Genomic DNA, 17,376 nt, shown 5'->3' with positions numbered 1-17,376 from the left:
ACAATACCAGTGACATTCACCTGATCGGTTGTATATAACCAGTTCTTGATAAGCTTCATAAGTGCTATTCGGCATTAATGAAAATTCCTAAATCCAAGCCGTCACTAGGTTGTAGATCGTTATACAATTTATTGCTGTTACAATATATTAGGTTTTTTAAGCCTGAATGAATATTGGCAGTTGGTTTTTTTTCCCATAATTTTATTCCTGAGAAACTGCGCTTACAGGAAAGGCAACTGGGGACATTATCAGTGTTGAAAACACAAGTTCCACTCTAGCATTAAGCCAGTTGGCATTCTGTCTGATTATTTTGATGCAAGAACTCAAGTCCTTGGCAATTCATTTTAACTTGGCGGGTAGTTCCTTACTAGCGTCCGGTTTACAGTAGTATTGCATAAAGCTATCACGTTTAGGTCTTAATTCCAGCAAGTTCAAATTTCATTAAATTGTTGACATTCCTTTGTGTTAAAATGGCAAGCAATTACACAGGGAGAGTATATGAACATTGATAACATTTAATGCAAAACATACATATGTATGGCAGATGTTCAACACAGGCATGTTTGACATAGCTTACATCTCGGCAATACATAAACTGATACACAGGTGATACATAGAAAAATACAATCATCTATTTCGTCAATACAACCTCGCATTGGGTCAAATACTGTCTGACGTGTTTCATACCGATTGTTAAGCCGTTCTTGGCACACTGATTTTGACTGCGGTTAATTCCGTTTACCTGATCAAGATATAGGGCTCACGGTGGGTGTGACCGGTCAACAGGGGATGCTTACCTGGCACCTGATCCCACCTCTGGTGTGTCCAGGGGTACGTGTTTGCCCAACTATCCATTTGTATTGCTTATAGGAGTTATGAGATTGATCACTGTTCGTTGTCTTCACCTTGCATCTGAATGGTTACATGGTTTGACTTCTAGTGAATGTCTCAGTAAAGGAAACCCGCTCGTATGCCCATCTATTTACGGACACCTAACTACAATATACTTCATTATTTGAAGTACACTGTGGGGCATGTACCATGCAAGGGCTTGATTCAACAAATGAAAAATATTACTGTCAATCAAAGATGAAAACCAAATCGTGATTGGTAATCAAGACATTTTTCTATACAAGTATGCAAAAATGACGTCACATTTTTTTTCATTATGACGTTTTTCTGAAAATCATTTTTGGAGAAAAGAATGGCCGTTTTTGCTAGGAACGGCTCATTTATGAAAAGGGCCCGTGGTGCCATGAAGATGTTGCTACCTAACACAAAGGTAATCTAGTCACAGCTACCGACTAGAAATAAATGTATGTATGCTGATCATATGGAACCCTTATGAAACCCATGAAGAAGGCCCTAAATAGACTAAACAACTCAACTCTCTAGCCCCAAAAGTGATGGTTGTTACAGGTAATACCCTAACATAAAAAGTGTTGCTTTTCAGATGGAGTGCATTTGACAGATATAGGAAATCAGATATTTCTGAATACTATTTGTACAGCAACGGAACAGTTTCTTCCTCGGGAACTCGACTTTATCCTAAAATGGATCAAAAGTGGTGAAATGTTGGCACCAGGAACTGGCGCTATCCCCACGTGGTGGTGGTGGCTTCAGTATTCTCATGAGGCAATCGTTTGACCACTATCGCCATGTTGAGGAATGTGCGTCCAGTTCCTGTTTACTGGTATTTTGTCATGTCCACTGGAGAGTGAGTTCTAATTTCAAGTCTAATCATGCGTGGCCGCTCATCGGGATCCAAGGTACCAATATTTTTGTTATTGATATAATTTTTCAATGCATATTCATGTGATTGGATTCCTCACAAGTGTTGTGGTTAGAATTTTGATCTTGCAATGAGTTAGTACACTTACTGGATTATAAGAGGAATAGGACTTATACGCAAATAATTAGAGCCACAAAGTACCAAAATTTGCCATTTTGCCAAAATAAGTGAGACTTTCACAGTTGATGCTCTAGGTTTGATATGTTATAGATCAGTTTATTTTATAACAATATCTTTTCTAGTTTTTGTTTTACAGTCATTTAAACGTAGTGTTGTTTTTCAGCATGAAAACTATATAACGTCATGATGCTGACGTTATGAGAATTAATGCACAAAAAAAATGACGCATGATTTAATACAGTGATCCCCCGTTATAACGCCAACACTTGTACCTCGGCAATTTTGGTGTTATAACGGGGTGGCATTTTATCGGAGGAGGGGGTATGTATACAGCTGTCATAAGAAATCAAGCAAATTTTTTCTACTACATCGTGCTTTGAATGCATGGATAATCCCGGCGTCCAGTGGTTGTAAATGACTCGTAATGGTAAGGGTATTTAATGATTTCCAGTTTTTGTTTTATGCCCAACACGCTTAGATTTCGGTGTGTACGCCATACTCTGATTTCAAAAACAATACTGCATATTTGAACTCAGTATCTGCTCCAAACTTTGATACCTGGATGACTAACGGTGGACAATTCCTTAAGCCTGCTCACTGATATTCTCCTGCCGTTGATTGACGATAATTAGCAGGGGTTATTATAACGGCAATTGACCAAATCGTACCTGTAAATAGGTTGGCGGATGGCGATATGCGGGGGTGGCATTATAACGGGGACAACATAGCGCAGAATCACTGTATATATATTTTGGGCTTATTCCGGTTGTAAATTACAACTGTTAAATTTCTAAAATATTAGGAACTTTTACATTTTCTATGATATTCAAATTTGGGATACTAGTATATTACCCTTCTCTACATACCACTATACAAAGTTTACCTACTGTACTGGCCATAATTGAAAAATAAATCTGATAAAAAAATTATATTCCATGCGGTGAAAGGTCTCAGCGAATCGTATCGTTTTACCCCTCATACCTCAAACACGATATTATTTTTTTTAAATGGAATATGTATTCATATCAATTGTCATTAAATTGATATCAGTTGACGATAAAAATAACTGTAATTTGGTTAAACTTGAGTAATTATAATAATTAATCAGGAAAAATAATTTTTTAAAAGTATCCCCATTGTGAACCAAAATATCGTATTCATAGGTAATAGATATTGTTATTAGAAAATTCAGTCCAAAGGTTTTATTGAATCAATGGGGATGGATGGGGGGTATAGACTACTAGTATCTAAAGTGCGTGAAAAATTTCAAATTGAAGGGAAATGATAGAATTCTGAAGAAAGCATCCCATGAAGTCAATTCTACATGAGTTGAACATATGATTCAAAATATATTGATTGCATCATTTTAGGGCAGAATCTTAACAGTCAAATTGTGTTACCCTTTCGTAAAAGGTGTTGTAATTAAGAGTATTGTATTATATGACTCTTAAATCAGACTTATCAATCATTCCATAATGCATTCCTCTTTGCATTATACAAACACCTGCATGGTCAAGAGAGAGACTCTACCACATCACTTAAGCAAAGTGAGCTCACTAACGAGGCAGTATAAGTTCCCCACTTAGTGGATGCTCCTGTAGTGTTTGAATGTGTGCTTGGAAAATGCATTCAGTCCTTTATTGATTTTACTTTTATAAACATAAAAGTAGTATTCATTTTCATCACTCTTTTAAAACAAACCAAGTTTGTAGTAAATTGCCTCAAATGAACGAAATCAAAAATTATCCTTCACTACATTATACTTAAAAAATTCTTCAAGTTCTGAAAAAATAGCAAAAGAATATTTGTCTAAGCAAATTTATGAAGTGCCAAAGTTAAAATGATAATCGATATGATATAATGATGCTCTATGAACGTTTTTACGTGATATGGAATTGATTCCTTCCAAATATGCTTTAAATAATTATTATCATAAAATATACAAGTATTCATTTCCCAATATTTTCATTTACATGTAGGTTTGAATAAATAAAATAAGTAGATGTATATCAGTTATTTTTTGTAAAAGTATTGTTGTCAGTAAGAATACAGCGTGACAAGGTATTTCATTAAGAACATTTCTTAAAAAAAAAGAATATGTTGTAAGTACATTGTACATACATGACTTGAACAAATATATACATATTTCTTTTTGTCACTAAATGGAAAATAAAATGTGAGTTTAAATTAACATGACAGTACATAAACTTCTTTCAACTTGTACAGTATTTCGTGAAAGGACCTTTGTGTACAATATTTTCCCCTTTAAAATGTTCATGAATTTAGTTATTTAATGTTAGGCTGGATTATCAAATTAAGAAAGACAAATATTCATTGGAACTATACATGTCCAGTTTATTAATTTGCAAAGCATATATAACATAGCATTCAGTCTGCCATAATTTAATTTTACTTGTAACAAACAATTTGAATTGCAGTCAGAGAACGCTGGAAAATAATCGTTTATATTGGCAATAGTATTTATTTCTAATTTTACTCTGCACCATGGAACACTGTTACGTTGATGGGCATTCAAACTAGGTTATGAAATTGAAAATCACGTACACAATAAAACACTGTATTGTCTGACCCCCCCCCCCTATTTTTTCAAACAAAACGTACATCTCTGTTTAAAAGTAAAGTTACATAACTCATTAACGGTAACTAATCAAAAACAAACTCAGATATGTATAACAATGTGAAATGTGAAATAAAAAACGGTATATCAAGTACCTGGTATTTGCAAAATGGCTATTTCATTGTTTTTAGCCGGGGGGGGGGGGGTATATGATCCGCCTATCAAAGCATAAAATACGTTATGAATGTCCTTACAACGGATGGCGTCATGTCTCATCGATTAACATGTGGATCGCTCTCTATGAATTGCTTACCATGCGACAATGTTGCATGCTATGGTAAGTTATAATGTAGTTTGAATCTTTTACTTTGAATCCTTTTTTCCTGACAATGCTAATATTCAGCCCGAAAACTTTGATACTGTGAATCAAAGGATGACTTGCTCCCATTTAAAAAAAAAGATATTGTAAACAATGTACGTAATGATAGGTTAGATAAAACAATTAGTTCAAATGTTAACAGTTTAAAGCTACGTAGTAACAATTTTGTAAGATAAATAAAACAAAAATTATTTCATATGATATCATTACCATACAAGAATATTTGCTTGAAGCCTGAACAATTTCCGATATCCGAAAGTGAAAACATACGACATGACTTAATCCTCTAACACTTTCGGTCCCTGTCGACTCGTTTAATGATAATGTTTATGATAATAATGTTAAACAACCAAAATTGTACATACTTATTTAACAACGATGCAATGCAAGTGTGATGTGAACGACTTTAAAAGAGGAAAACAACTAGGTATTTTGAAAATCAGCATATGCAGTAAGGGGGTGAAACAAGCTGCAACTGGAAACTATTATTAGATGAGGGATCTCCCCTTGCTTTAAAAATAAACGCCGACCTAAAACGACCCATACATGACACGAAATATAAAAAACGTAGTTTGTTTCTCCATAAGATACTTAAATCAGCCCTGTTATCTGTAAATTCAAGTTTTCTGCCACAAGCGCATTATAACCGTAATATTTAGTAGCAATCCGGAATATCGTTTTTTCAAAAATGAAAGTAGTGCTCCTAGCTCGCAATAAAATATTTTTGCAATTATGGGCAATCGAAAGGTTGTAGATTATAAAATGCTTTAAATATTTAGGGCGAGATGAAACCAATATCGCAAAAATGTAGAAAAGTAACCAGTTTTTGGTGGAAAACATGGCAAAAATACGGTACCATATCCGATTCTAGCATGTACACAGCTTTAGTTGTGCTCCTATTTTTGAAATCCAACATGTATTTTTAAACCCCAGATTCTGATTCGTATTTATGACACCAATGATTATATTCAACGTTTACTTTTATTTTCATATATTTTAATAGCCATATTTGGGGGTTGTGAATCTAGTTCTTTAATCATTGCCGTCAGCCAGAATGCTTAAATTTATGGAATTTTACAAATCAGTAAGACAATTATGTGCTTTGACCTATACCTATATTGGTGTCAATGGACATACAATGTATGGTATTCCCATTGCAAATTAGTTGTAATTTTGAATCTACAACAAGTTTACACATTGCTTAATTGCCAAAACCACGAATCGCCACGGGAGGGGGGGGGGGCAACAACATTCATGTACTTCTATCTGTATACAATACGCAAATAAAGTGTGGAGTATATTTTGATGTCTTTATTGAAGAAAAAGGGAAATTCCATTGTCAAAGTAAAGATCAAAAGTTTGTTTGAATTTAGGAAGGCCTTTAAATAATTGAGTGAATGTATTGGATGAAAGGTGAAGATAACGAACAGTGATCACTCTCATAAATCCTATAAGCAATACAAAATAGAGAGTTGGGCAAACACGGACCTCTGAATATACCAGAGGTGAGACCAGGCGCCTAGGAGTAAGCATCCCCTGTCGATCGGTCACACCCACCGAGAGCCCAATATCTTGATCAGGAAAACGGAGTTATCCGTGGTTACAATCAGCGTGCCAAGAAGTGCCTTGCAATTGGTATAAAACACATCAGACAACATTTATCCCAAGGATATGTTGTATTTGCAATCTAGATCGTTATAACGACCATAGAATTTGCGAAATGCTGACTTTAAACGAGACTGTTGGAACTGCGGCACCATCAACTTGTTTGTCAGCAGCGTACTTTGACTTAAAAACTGAATGTAACAGAACAAGATCTTGCGTATCGGATCAGTTGAGATAAATAAACACCATATGCAGGTGATAATGGGATATTGCTACATAAATATGGGAAGTTGACGATGGAGAAGCTGAAATCACCCCATTTGTCAGAAAGTTGAGTTTGCAGTTAATGTCTACTTTCAATGAAATATCTAAGTATGAAACAGTATTGGACGACTTTATGATGTGTTTCATTTCAAGTTCACTGGGATATATCGAATTAAAACTTATTATTGCTAATAGATAACGCGTCGTTGATGTATGTAAATGTGGAATTGAAGGCCACATCGAGATATTTTTTTTTCTTACAGAGAAGTTTTTGAATAAATTCTACTTCATAGGAATATGAAAACAGGTCAGCTTACAATGGAGCACAATTCGTGCCCATGACAATTCAGACAGACTGTTGGAAGACCTGATCACCAAAGCCCACGAAGATATTTTCAATATGTAACTCCAGACTATCTTTTTATTTCAACTTCGGAGTACTTGTGCGTGTAATCAGAATGGCGGTTAACGAAGTAATTTTTTGGATGAGTGATCACTAGATAGGAGTATTTGCTCTTTCCATTTTTGTTGGAACTGTCTATGATGTCAAAAAGTCTAGTCTTTAATTTATCGCGAGGAAAGGTCGTGCAAAGTCATACGTTCTGATGTTGTTGATTTGAGAAAATTCTTGCGATTTCAAGTTTCACAGCAGGGTTAAGGTGTCCCGAGTAAAGTTAAAACAAACATAATAAAATGTACCACTGTGTACTTCACACTTTATGACGTCACAATATAAAAGTACGTCACGACGTACAGGTCTATAATTGTATCGCGGGGAAAATTTCATAATATTTTCTCATTATTCGCTGCCGTTATCTAGTGTTCAAGCTGTATATATTTAAATCTGTTTATTAGATGATTTTGTTTTAGTTTTCTTTGATAATATATAAGTCTCATATTATTAGACTTCCAGTCACGTGATGGTTGAAGAGTGAGGATGTTTTTCTTGCTCCGCATATTATACTAATTTTGTTACTGCAAGACGATAAAATCTTGAAAAAAAAATATCCCAGTAAAATATCCGTGTTGTGCAAAGTGTAGTGTTTCAGAAAGGTGGGGAAATTTGGATACGTATTGTCGTATTTCCGATTTTTCAACGTGAACTATATGTGAGTACTTGCTCACCAACTGATGAGTATGGAGGGAAAGCAAAACGCTTGCAAGAAAACCGTAAAAACGGATCACGGCGGAAAATCATCTGACCGAAAAGCAGTTCAAAGTCGGCTGAATTTGATTTCCGTTCCATCGTCTCTGAAAAATTATACTGTCACGGATAGAAGACCGCTTAAACAACAGAGAACCAATAGTTCCGATACCGAGCCATCTGTAATTTGTGTTGACATATCAGTGGAGTTAAAACTCATTCATTTAAGTCTATGATTCGTGAGTCTATGATTAAAAACACGGACATCAAAACATTTTTACAACAATTGGTTCTGAAATGAAGAACGAAATAAAGAGAGAAGTGATTACAGAAGTGAAGAACTCGCTAACAAAAGAACTGAAAGAAAGCGTCACTGCCATGGTCAAAGAAGGATTTGAAAATAAGATAGAAAAGAAAGCCAAGAAATTTGAGACACACACAAAGGAAATCGCCGATGGTTTCAATTTAGATTTTATAACGCTAAGAGAAAAAAAATTGCGATCAATTGCGAGATTTAAGAGCACTTAAAGACAATATTTAAAAAATGCTAATCAACGACTGAGACAGCTATAAAACTAGCTAATAACAACCAACAATACTCACAGAAAAACAACATTAAATTTAACGCGAGGGAAAACTTGAGAGATGACTTCTGTGATATTATGAAGACGGCAGGAATTACATTTTACCCCTTGGGCATTCTGGCCATCCACAGGATTCCTGGTTCAAAGGACGGAAAACCAAGACCGGTCATCGCAAAATTCAAGGACATTGACACAAACCTTAGACTCATTAAAAATCGGACCAAAGAACAGATGAAAAAGAATTTCATCATGTTCAATCATATTACGCCTATGAATGCGCAACTACTCCGAGAATTAAATGGTGATGAAAGGATCGATAGCGCATGGTACTATAATGTTAAGATTTTTGCAACAGATCGTAAGGGTATCTGCCATAAATTTGAATTGGGCTTGCAACTCTTTCTAAATGTAAAGATGTTCTTAACTACTATAAACAAAAATGTTATTATATCATATGTATGCAAGATACCCACTTTACTCTAGGATTATTATGTCATTTAAACATAAAATATAAAGTGAAAAAAAAAATTCTGACTGTATCAACTCAGTTGTTGATTTCTTTAATTTCATAACTGAGGCATGTATGTGTATGATTGCCTGTAGACTTTTGAATGTCAATGACATTGATGACATATCAGATGCAGTGCCTCATAATGAGACAGGCATACATACCGTTCTAAATGATCTAAGTGAGAAGGTGGTAAGGTTGGCATGATCCCAGGTGGACAGATAACCCATACGTCAGACTGCAGTTGGAGCAAATGAGATTCAGGAGCCCACTGACGACACAGATGATGATGGTCATTTAGATGACAGCGTCCTCTACTGGGAAAATGGCCATGAACTGGAGGACACACTTCCATATTATACTGACTCTGGAGACGAGTTTGGTAAGACAAAATAGTGTATGAAAATAAACTAAATTAAGTAAGTAAACACTGACTGATGCATAATATTTTGTGCACAACTATGTATTTATGTGAACCTGATGCAGACGAACATGACAGTGGCGATTCAGTCTTTAACTACAGTCGCTGTATGCTATGGAGAGGACTCCTTCATATGGTCCAGACAACTGCCGAGAGATGCAACAATGGAAACCATATGATTGCAGACTGGAGGCTGGACATGATTGAGTTCTGGAATCAGAATCACAACAAGTACCTCATCTTGGGCCACAGACTATTGGCAGGTAACCTAAGTTAAAAATATCATATGCATCTCTTTTTACAAAATTTCAGATGTTCCATAATTTCAAATTATAGTATTAGTTACATGACCTTCTACATTTCATAATTTCTATTTCTTTGTTTGAAAGGTGTAAGCGGATGTTTACCTCCAAGACTGAGGAATGGAGTTATTTGGAATAGTACAGCAAACTTGGTTGGCAAACCTGGACACAACATTGCTCTTGATCTGGTCAATGAATTTCTGAATAATGAATTCAAATGTAAGCATGCAATTCAAAACAGACTTTCCAATGATATAGATATATATTTTAAATAATTACTCTCAATTATTCCATTGTTAGAGAAGAGTACTTGTATATTTTGTACTTACAGCAAACTTAAAAAACTGTCATGACCAGTACACTGATACTCAAGTGTCAAGGTGCAGCAAGATTGTGGGGAGTATAGGGAAAGCAATTGAAGAAATATTCTTCACAGAGGTTGTAAATGATTACATCCCAAAGGCTGCAGCAACAGATGGCACCTCCAGAGGTAAAATAAAGAAATTCATACAGAAATACAGGGAAGAAAATTTATTTGCAGATACATGTGAAAGACATCATACTGGTTTTCATGATTTTGAGCACAAAATTTCAATCAAGAATAAAAAAAGAAACTGGATGCAAGACTACAGAAATATGTAAAAAAAAAAAAAAAAAAAAAAAAAAAAAAAAAAAATGGAAAATGAGGAATTTGTCTATAATACATGAGCAAGATACTAATAATGGTAATGAAAGTTAATTACTGCACTGTCTCTGAGTCATGATGTAGTAATGGAAAGTATTAAGATAAATCTCATAAGTTTCACATCCCATACAATATTAAGGACAGGGCCTTGGAGAAGTAAGCATTCTCTGTTATAAAATGTATTACTGTCACAGGAATTACCTGCTGAAAAACTGTGTCACTACTGTGAATTATTATGGCAAGGGCAGGTGTCACATTCTGCACATTGAAACTGGCATTCAATAGATTCTCTGAATCACTTCATCTCAGACTTGTCCATCAATTTACAAAACTCCTTCATATCATCAGATGCTTGCAAAATTGAACAAGGAGTTACATAATAGAATGATTTAGCTTTCATTCAATCTCGCCCTGCCCTTCCAACCTCCTGTCAATAATCCATGAGAGAGTCACAGCCTCCCCAATGAATAACAAACTCAATGTCTGGAATATTGATGCCCAACCCAAAAGCTATGGTGCATATGACAAGTCTAATGACAAAAGTATATAGCCAAGGTCCTTGTTTGCCATCCCTGCACGAAATAGAGCAATATGACTGTTGTGGAAATCCCTTCCCTCCATGCTCCAGGTAGGCATGCTCTCTTAAATGCCCTATAACATCCCTGTAAAGGTTTCCTCCACGACTCAAGCTCCTGTATTTCAGTTAGATTGTTTTGAATCAATATGAACATCTAAAATAATTACAGGTATGAAATGTTATGTATGGAACACATTTGTTGTTTAAAAATTGCATTGTGATATACTGCAAAGCTATGTTTGTCAATACAAATATTCAGTTAATATTTCACTACAATAAATATTTGAAATATTCAGAAATTCTACAGTCATTTATTTCAATTATTCATAATCAGTATTACCTGACATATATCAATGCCTTCCTTGATTTGATGCCTTTACTTTTAATTTCGTGGAAAAACCAGCCCAAATCTTCAAAAAATATTTCGGGATCTCTTATATTTGGTGTTTTTCCCTATGATAGCTCTAAAGCTTAATTGTTATTTCGGATTTCAAACGTTTCGGTTGAGCATCACTGAAGATACATTATTTGTCGAAATGCGCATTTGGTGCATCAAAATTGGTACCGTATACGTTTTACATTATGACCCCTGGGTCGAGGCCTCTGCTGGTGGACTGTTAGTCCCCGAGGGTCTCTACAGCCCAGTAGCTAAGTACTTTGTTACTAGCTTGATTATACGAATGTATATCTAATTGCTGTTATAAAATTTAGATATTCATTTCAAAATTAAGGATTGTCTCCCTCACGCATACCTCTTTTCCTTAGACGAAGTTGACTCCATTTTTTGGCACACTGTTTCTTCCCTATGATAGCTCTAAAACTCCATTGTTATTTCGGATTTCAAACGTTTCGGTTGAGCATCACTGAAGAGACATTTTTTGTCGAAATGCGCATCTGGTGCATCAAAATTGGTACCGTGTAAGTTTTACATTCAAGATAAATTTCTGGCCTGTAGAGGGTGCAAATTTACTTTAAATTCCAAGTATTCAAATTCAAATTTGACTATTAAATTCAAAGAAGGAAAATTTTACCTAAAAATGCCTTTTCTTTAGAAATTAAATTTCATTACGGCAAAAGAAAAATATAGAGGTGAACAAACAACTCTCATTAATTAGAAAATATTATTACTTATCCGGAGAAGCAGTAAATAATTTTAGACTAGGGAGATGTATTTTGGCTGTAATATGTTGCAAAACTTCCTTTGTGCAAGTAGCTTCCAATACCAGGTATAGTACATCCGAGAAATGGGAGAGCAGCTTACCAAGTCGAGGAAAAGTGGGTCTAAATGTATCGCCCCTTTGATAAATAATTGAAAATATTGTATACAAAATCTTTATGATTATAGAAACTCAGTAAAAAAAAAAAATGTTTTGCTTAATTGTAGTATGGAATTCTTACCAGGATTCTAATATATGTGCCTCATCAATGACAATCAAGCGCACTCTCTCTTTGTAAACTTGAGAATTTAGTATCATGTCTCCCCAGGTGTCTTAATTCAACAATGTCTCTGGGAACATTTATATTATGGAGTAATCTCCAGTCTTGATCCCTGCATTTATTGATATCAACATGCAGTTGTTAATGATGCATAGTGAAAGAAATACCTTCATTTGACAAAATTACAAGGTCTTTTTAAGTGACCATTTGCAATTTTATGTAAATAAGAAATATGCAAGATATATATGTATTATATTATGTTGAGTGTTTATTTTGTTATTTACTTATTCAACTAAATTCTTCTTCATATTTTTTTTAATTACCAATCAACATATATAAAAAGACCTTTCACTGCCGCTCCCTTTTTTTAGAATCACACTTAATTACACTGAAAATATGTATTTTGGCAAACAATCTACTGTTCTAGATTAATGAGTAATGTAAACAGTGATGCCTTTTATAACCTCAGTGGACATTTCTTCTTTGCTCTTTATTACTGCAGCTGATATACCATGTCTTAAATTATGTTGGCATTGGTCAAGCATAAGACTGTTCAATGGTGAAAGGACGATACAATTATGCTTGCTACTGGATTTGGAATTTGGTCCAAGATCAAGGGGGGCAACAGGAAATATATACTTTTTCCCATATCCCGTGGGAAAAACACCCACACAATGTTTTTCCCAGGAAGACTGTTTACCACAGATGCTTGAAGGTCTTTTAGTACAAAATCAAAATGAAAACTCTGTTTTATTTTCTCATCGAATATCTTCTTTATGGGATCCGCCATATTTCCACGAGTATATGTGTACTACGTCACCATCGGGCAGATTTTCTACAAACACTTATTAGAGTATGCGTTTTCAAATGAGATTAGAATGAGAAAATTAACTGAAAGTGTGTGTGATGTTGTAGTAAATATCTTGTTGAATGTCTAAAAAACAAGAACAAGTGATATGCGTTGGCATTGTTTATTATCTACTATATCAGTTGAAATCGACGCGAAACGGTGTTTGTTGTTAATGTAAACACGTGGAGCGACGTTTAGAGTGGTGTTCCTTTATCACGTGACCAAATATCAAGATCTCGCTTACAAGTAAACATGGCTGTCGATAGGCGAAAATGTCGAACATATGACTTTCCGAGACTGATCAGAGTCATTTAAAACATTTGTAAGGTTAGTAAAGGAACGAGAGTAGTTGATAAATGTCTGAAGATTTTTTTTTCTTTTCGTGCTTTTGGGTAGCTCGTGTATGAAGTTGGAGAAATAAACCTAGAACCGAGCTAAGCTTTTCGTGCACAATAAATATACAGTTTTTACTATGAGTGGCACTGAAGCTCTCCGGTCTGTCAACATATTTTTTTTTTAGAGCTACAGTTCTGCAGCTAATTCCACGTATACTTTTATTGCATTCTGACAATATATCAAGTTCTTTTTTCATATATATTACATCGTCTGGCATAATCCTCAACAGAATTCATAATAGAGATGGAACTCTGTGGCCAATTCAAAGACTGATGTTCTCTGTATTTAGGACCTTTTAGAATAAGTAATTTGAGGTCCTCATTTTCAACTATATCAACGTCACCATTAATGACATGTCCAGCTGGAGTATAATTGAAATATGAAGAACAACAACACACACACGTAGGTGGATTACGTATAAGATGGTCTATATCTGGTCATTGCGAACTTTGTTTATAATTTGAAAGTTTGGATGCAATAGTAGAAGTATTTTAGTAGGAAATACTGGGTGTATACTGGGATTTGAAATAAATTGGAACTCTTTTATAACGAAGAATGTTACTTATGTCGACGGCATATATTCCTTGTAAATTTGAGTTTAAGGAACTGGCGGTATGATTTGGATGGAATGTCATTCATGATCCATGGTAGTTTGAAGAGCTTATGATTAACAACATCCATACTCATAGAGTTCAGTCTAAATCCAGGTGAAAAATCCAAGTATAGACTACCTGTGATTTCTTGAAATAACGTATGTAAACTCTCAATGGAACAGAGTAAAGTTCTGTGCGAATATGATGTGGACCTAATTGTCTGATGACGTAAGGTAAAGTGAATTAAACGTGACATTATTTATACTTGGTTTTTGATATGAATGATGACCATTACTGCGTTTCCGTCTTGGAATATTGGGAAAGAGTACCATCACATTCACGTTATTTACTTGTTGACTAGTCAAAGAACAAGGTATGGTTTTAGCCAAAATCTGCCCTGTCAAGGACATTCACCAAAATACTAAATCTGGTATTTGAGAATGTTCCATTTATGAAAATGGGCATTGTTATTCTTTATCTACAATAGTAGCTGTAATATATTAAACGGAACACTTTATATTAACCTGACGACGTCACCTTTGATGTTGATTTTGACGTAATATACGAGAGTTCTCCCCAAGCGATGTTTTGAGTAGGAAATAAAAACTGTATCACACATAGAAGTATTAATTCTTAATAGATGCGAAATTATTGGTTTTTGTACTGATTTAAATGGGTAATAAATGGAAATTGAAACCATATCAGATATGCCGCACAGGGGCAAAAACTGCAGGTATTCGCGGAAAACTTTTCTGGTGCAGAAATATAATGGTTTGAACACAAAATTAATTAAAGAAACATCTATATACTGGTAATAGTGATTTCTTATTTCTGTCTCCAACTTCCTTTATTGTGGTGAATTTTAAGATTTTTTAAAAATATTTGTTAGAGTCTCGCGTGCATTCGGAAAAAAATGATGACATCAAAGGCAGCTCGAATTCAAATCACTGAATTTTATGCGAAGTTTGGGTTATCACCAGTGTAATTCTTCACGAATCGGAACACGATAGAATTCATCGGTATTTGTTTTTAATTGGCATACACAATATTCCATATATGTATATTCTCAATACTATATGTGTGGTATTAAGTTGGAGCAAAATATCATTTCATAGGTATACTCAGGAAAAAAACGCAATGTTTCTGAGAAACTAGAAACACAACTTCAAAGGGAAGATAATTATGATACGGTTATCAGTGGTAGGGCACTCGCTTTGTAACCGGGAGGTATAGTGTGTTCGAAACCCGCTCATGACATGCCACGTCGAACCTAAGACGTAGACATACATGTGCTCTTCGACAAACACTCGACAAAAGTGAGAATCACGGATCTTTCAGATAGGCACCTGATGCCACCTCGACTGTGTCCAGGGGTCCGTGTTTGCCCTACTCTTTATTTTGTATTCTGTATAGAAATTATGCAAATTCTAATTCATCACTATTCGATATCTTCAGCTTTTCGTGACCTTTAAAAAGGAGGTTCTGTTTCACAACAGGTATTGGCACGTTAAAAAAATATCAATGCTATAGCCTTAAGTGCTAATCATAGGTTTTATATGTGGTACTTCACATACAGCTGATGATTTCTCAATTTGAGAGAAAAGTTCTCGAAAGGACGTAAAATAAACAAACAAAACATGAAAAACGTTTTAAGTCAAAATACTCTCTCTCTCTCTCTCTCTCTCTCTCTCTCTCTCTCTCTCTCTCTCATAAATATACCATGCCTCAAACAGACCATCTCTCATATACATATTCACACACACTCTCACTCACCACTATCAGACTTCTCCACAAAAAATCGTCAATGTGTTCGGTACTGTACAACTGAGCGATACAACGCTGGTACACCCCAACACTTGGTTTGCGCACTTTAATGTCATTGTATCCACTTTTGCCCAACTTAACTTGAAATCGTGAAGCACTCCCTCTAAAACCATCCCAATGCGAAGTAATAAAAGCCCCGTCGGTTTTATTTACAACGCAATTTCTTTCTTTTGAAATTGTAAAGAAGTTCGATTTATTGACATCTCTCTCTCTCTCTCTCTCTCTCTCTCTCTCTCTCTCTCTCTCTCTCTCTCTCTCTCTCTCTCTCTCTCTCTCTCATAAATATACCATGCCTCAAACAGACCGTCTCTCATGCACATATTCACACACACTCTCACTCACCACTATCAGACTTCTCCACAAAAAATCGTCAATGTGTTCGGTACTGTACAACTGAGCGATACAACGCTGGTACACCCCAACACTAGGTTTGCGCACTTTAATGTCAGTGTATCCACTTTTGCCCAACTTAACTTGAAACAATTTGAGGTGAGTGTTCGACAGATATTTACCATTAATAAACGCATGTTACCATATATATTTTGAATGGTCGATAAACCATGATTTTGAAACCCTCAATTGCACGCTTTTATTGACTTTGGGTGTAGCGAATTTGTTAGCATCCTTCAGCTGATATTTTAACCTCTCTTCCATCGTCGTCCGGGATGAAACTAAGAAGAATTGTAAGTTATTTAGTAAATTTTTAATCCATAGAAAAATTATTCCGGGCGACGAGGGAAGAGGTTTTCAATTTCACAAGTTTATCGATACAAAAACCATGAAAACACCACAAATAGCCTGAAAGCCCTTACTTTATTTGATTATGTGCTACGCATGCGCGTAGATGAGTTGATTTACATATGCTTTTGATAGTTGCTATAAGTTACTCTTTTAGGAATTTGACAGGAAAATATCTGTAACGCAAAATAATTTTCCTCCATAAACGCCGGGCAGAGTTTGGTCAAAACCGTACCTACTCCTTTCCCACATCATGCACATTACCATTACTTTCATGTGGAAAAACAGTAGCTAGAGTCCTGGTCTAGTGATCTTCACGTTGTCTACGAAAAGAGGTACTTAATGTTGGATTATTTGTATGATGGCATTTCTCGCCCAAACCCCTTACCTTCACGGACAAGATGGAGTGTTCCGGTGAATAAAAATGCTTGCAAAGAAGTTAGTTACCACCATTATTTACAATGTGTGCCCTGATCTTCTTTTATTAAGTGAACTCTTAGTTTCTTCCACATGAATTAAGCCACACAGGTCACGCTCAATAGCTTAGACAACGTTAGAAGATTTACAAGTCAAAGTATC

The 17,376-nt window shown here is 35.2% G+C and overlaps 1 pseudogene; it reads right to left on the bottom strand.

Moving 5' to 3' along the window:
* Positions 1–10,782: 10,782 nt before the first annotated feature.
* Positions 10,783–12,476, bottom strand: LOC125676765 (ATP-dependent DNA helicase RecQ-like; annotated as a pseudogene).
* Between the last annotated feature and the right edge of the window lie 4,900 nt (positions 12,477–17,376).

Source organism: Ostrea edulis, chromosome 3 (assembly GCF_947568905.1).
Source record: "Ostrea edulis chromosome 3, xbOstEdul1.1, whole genome shotgun sequence".
Lineage (NCBI taxonomy): Eukaryota > Metazoa > Mollusca > Bivalvia > Ostreida > Ostreidae > Ostrea > Ostrea edulis.
The sequence above is the reverse complement of the archived record's forward strand: the minus strand, read 5'-3'. Positions and strand labels throughout refer to the sequence as shown.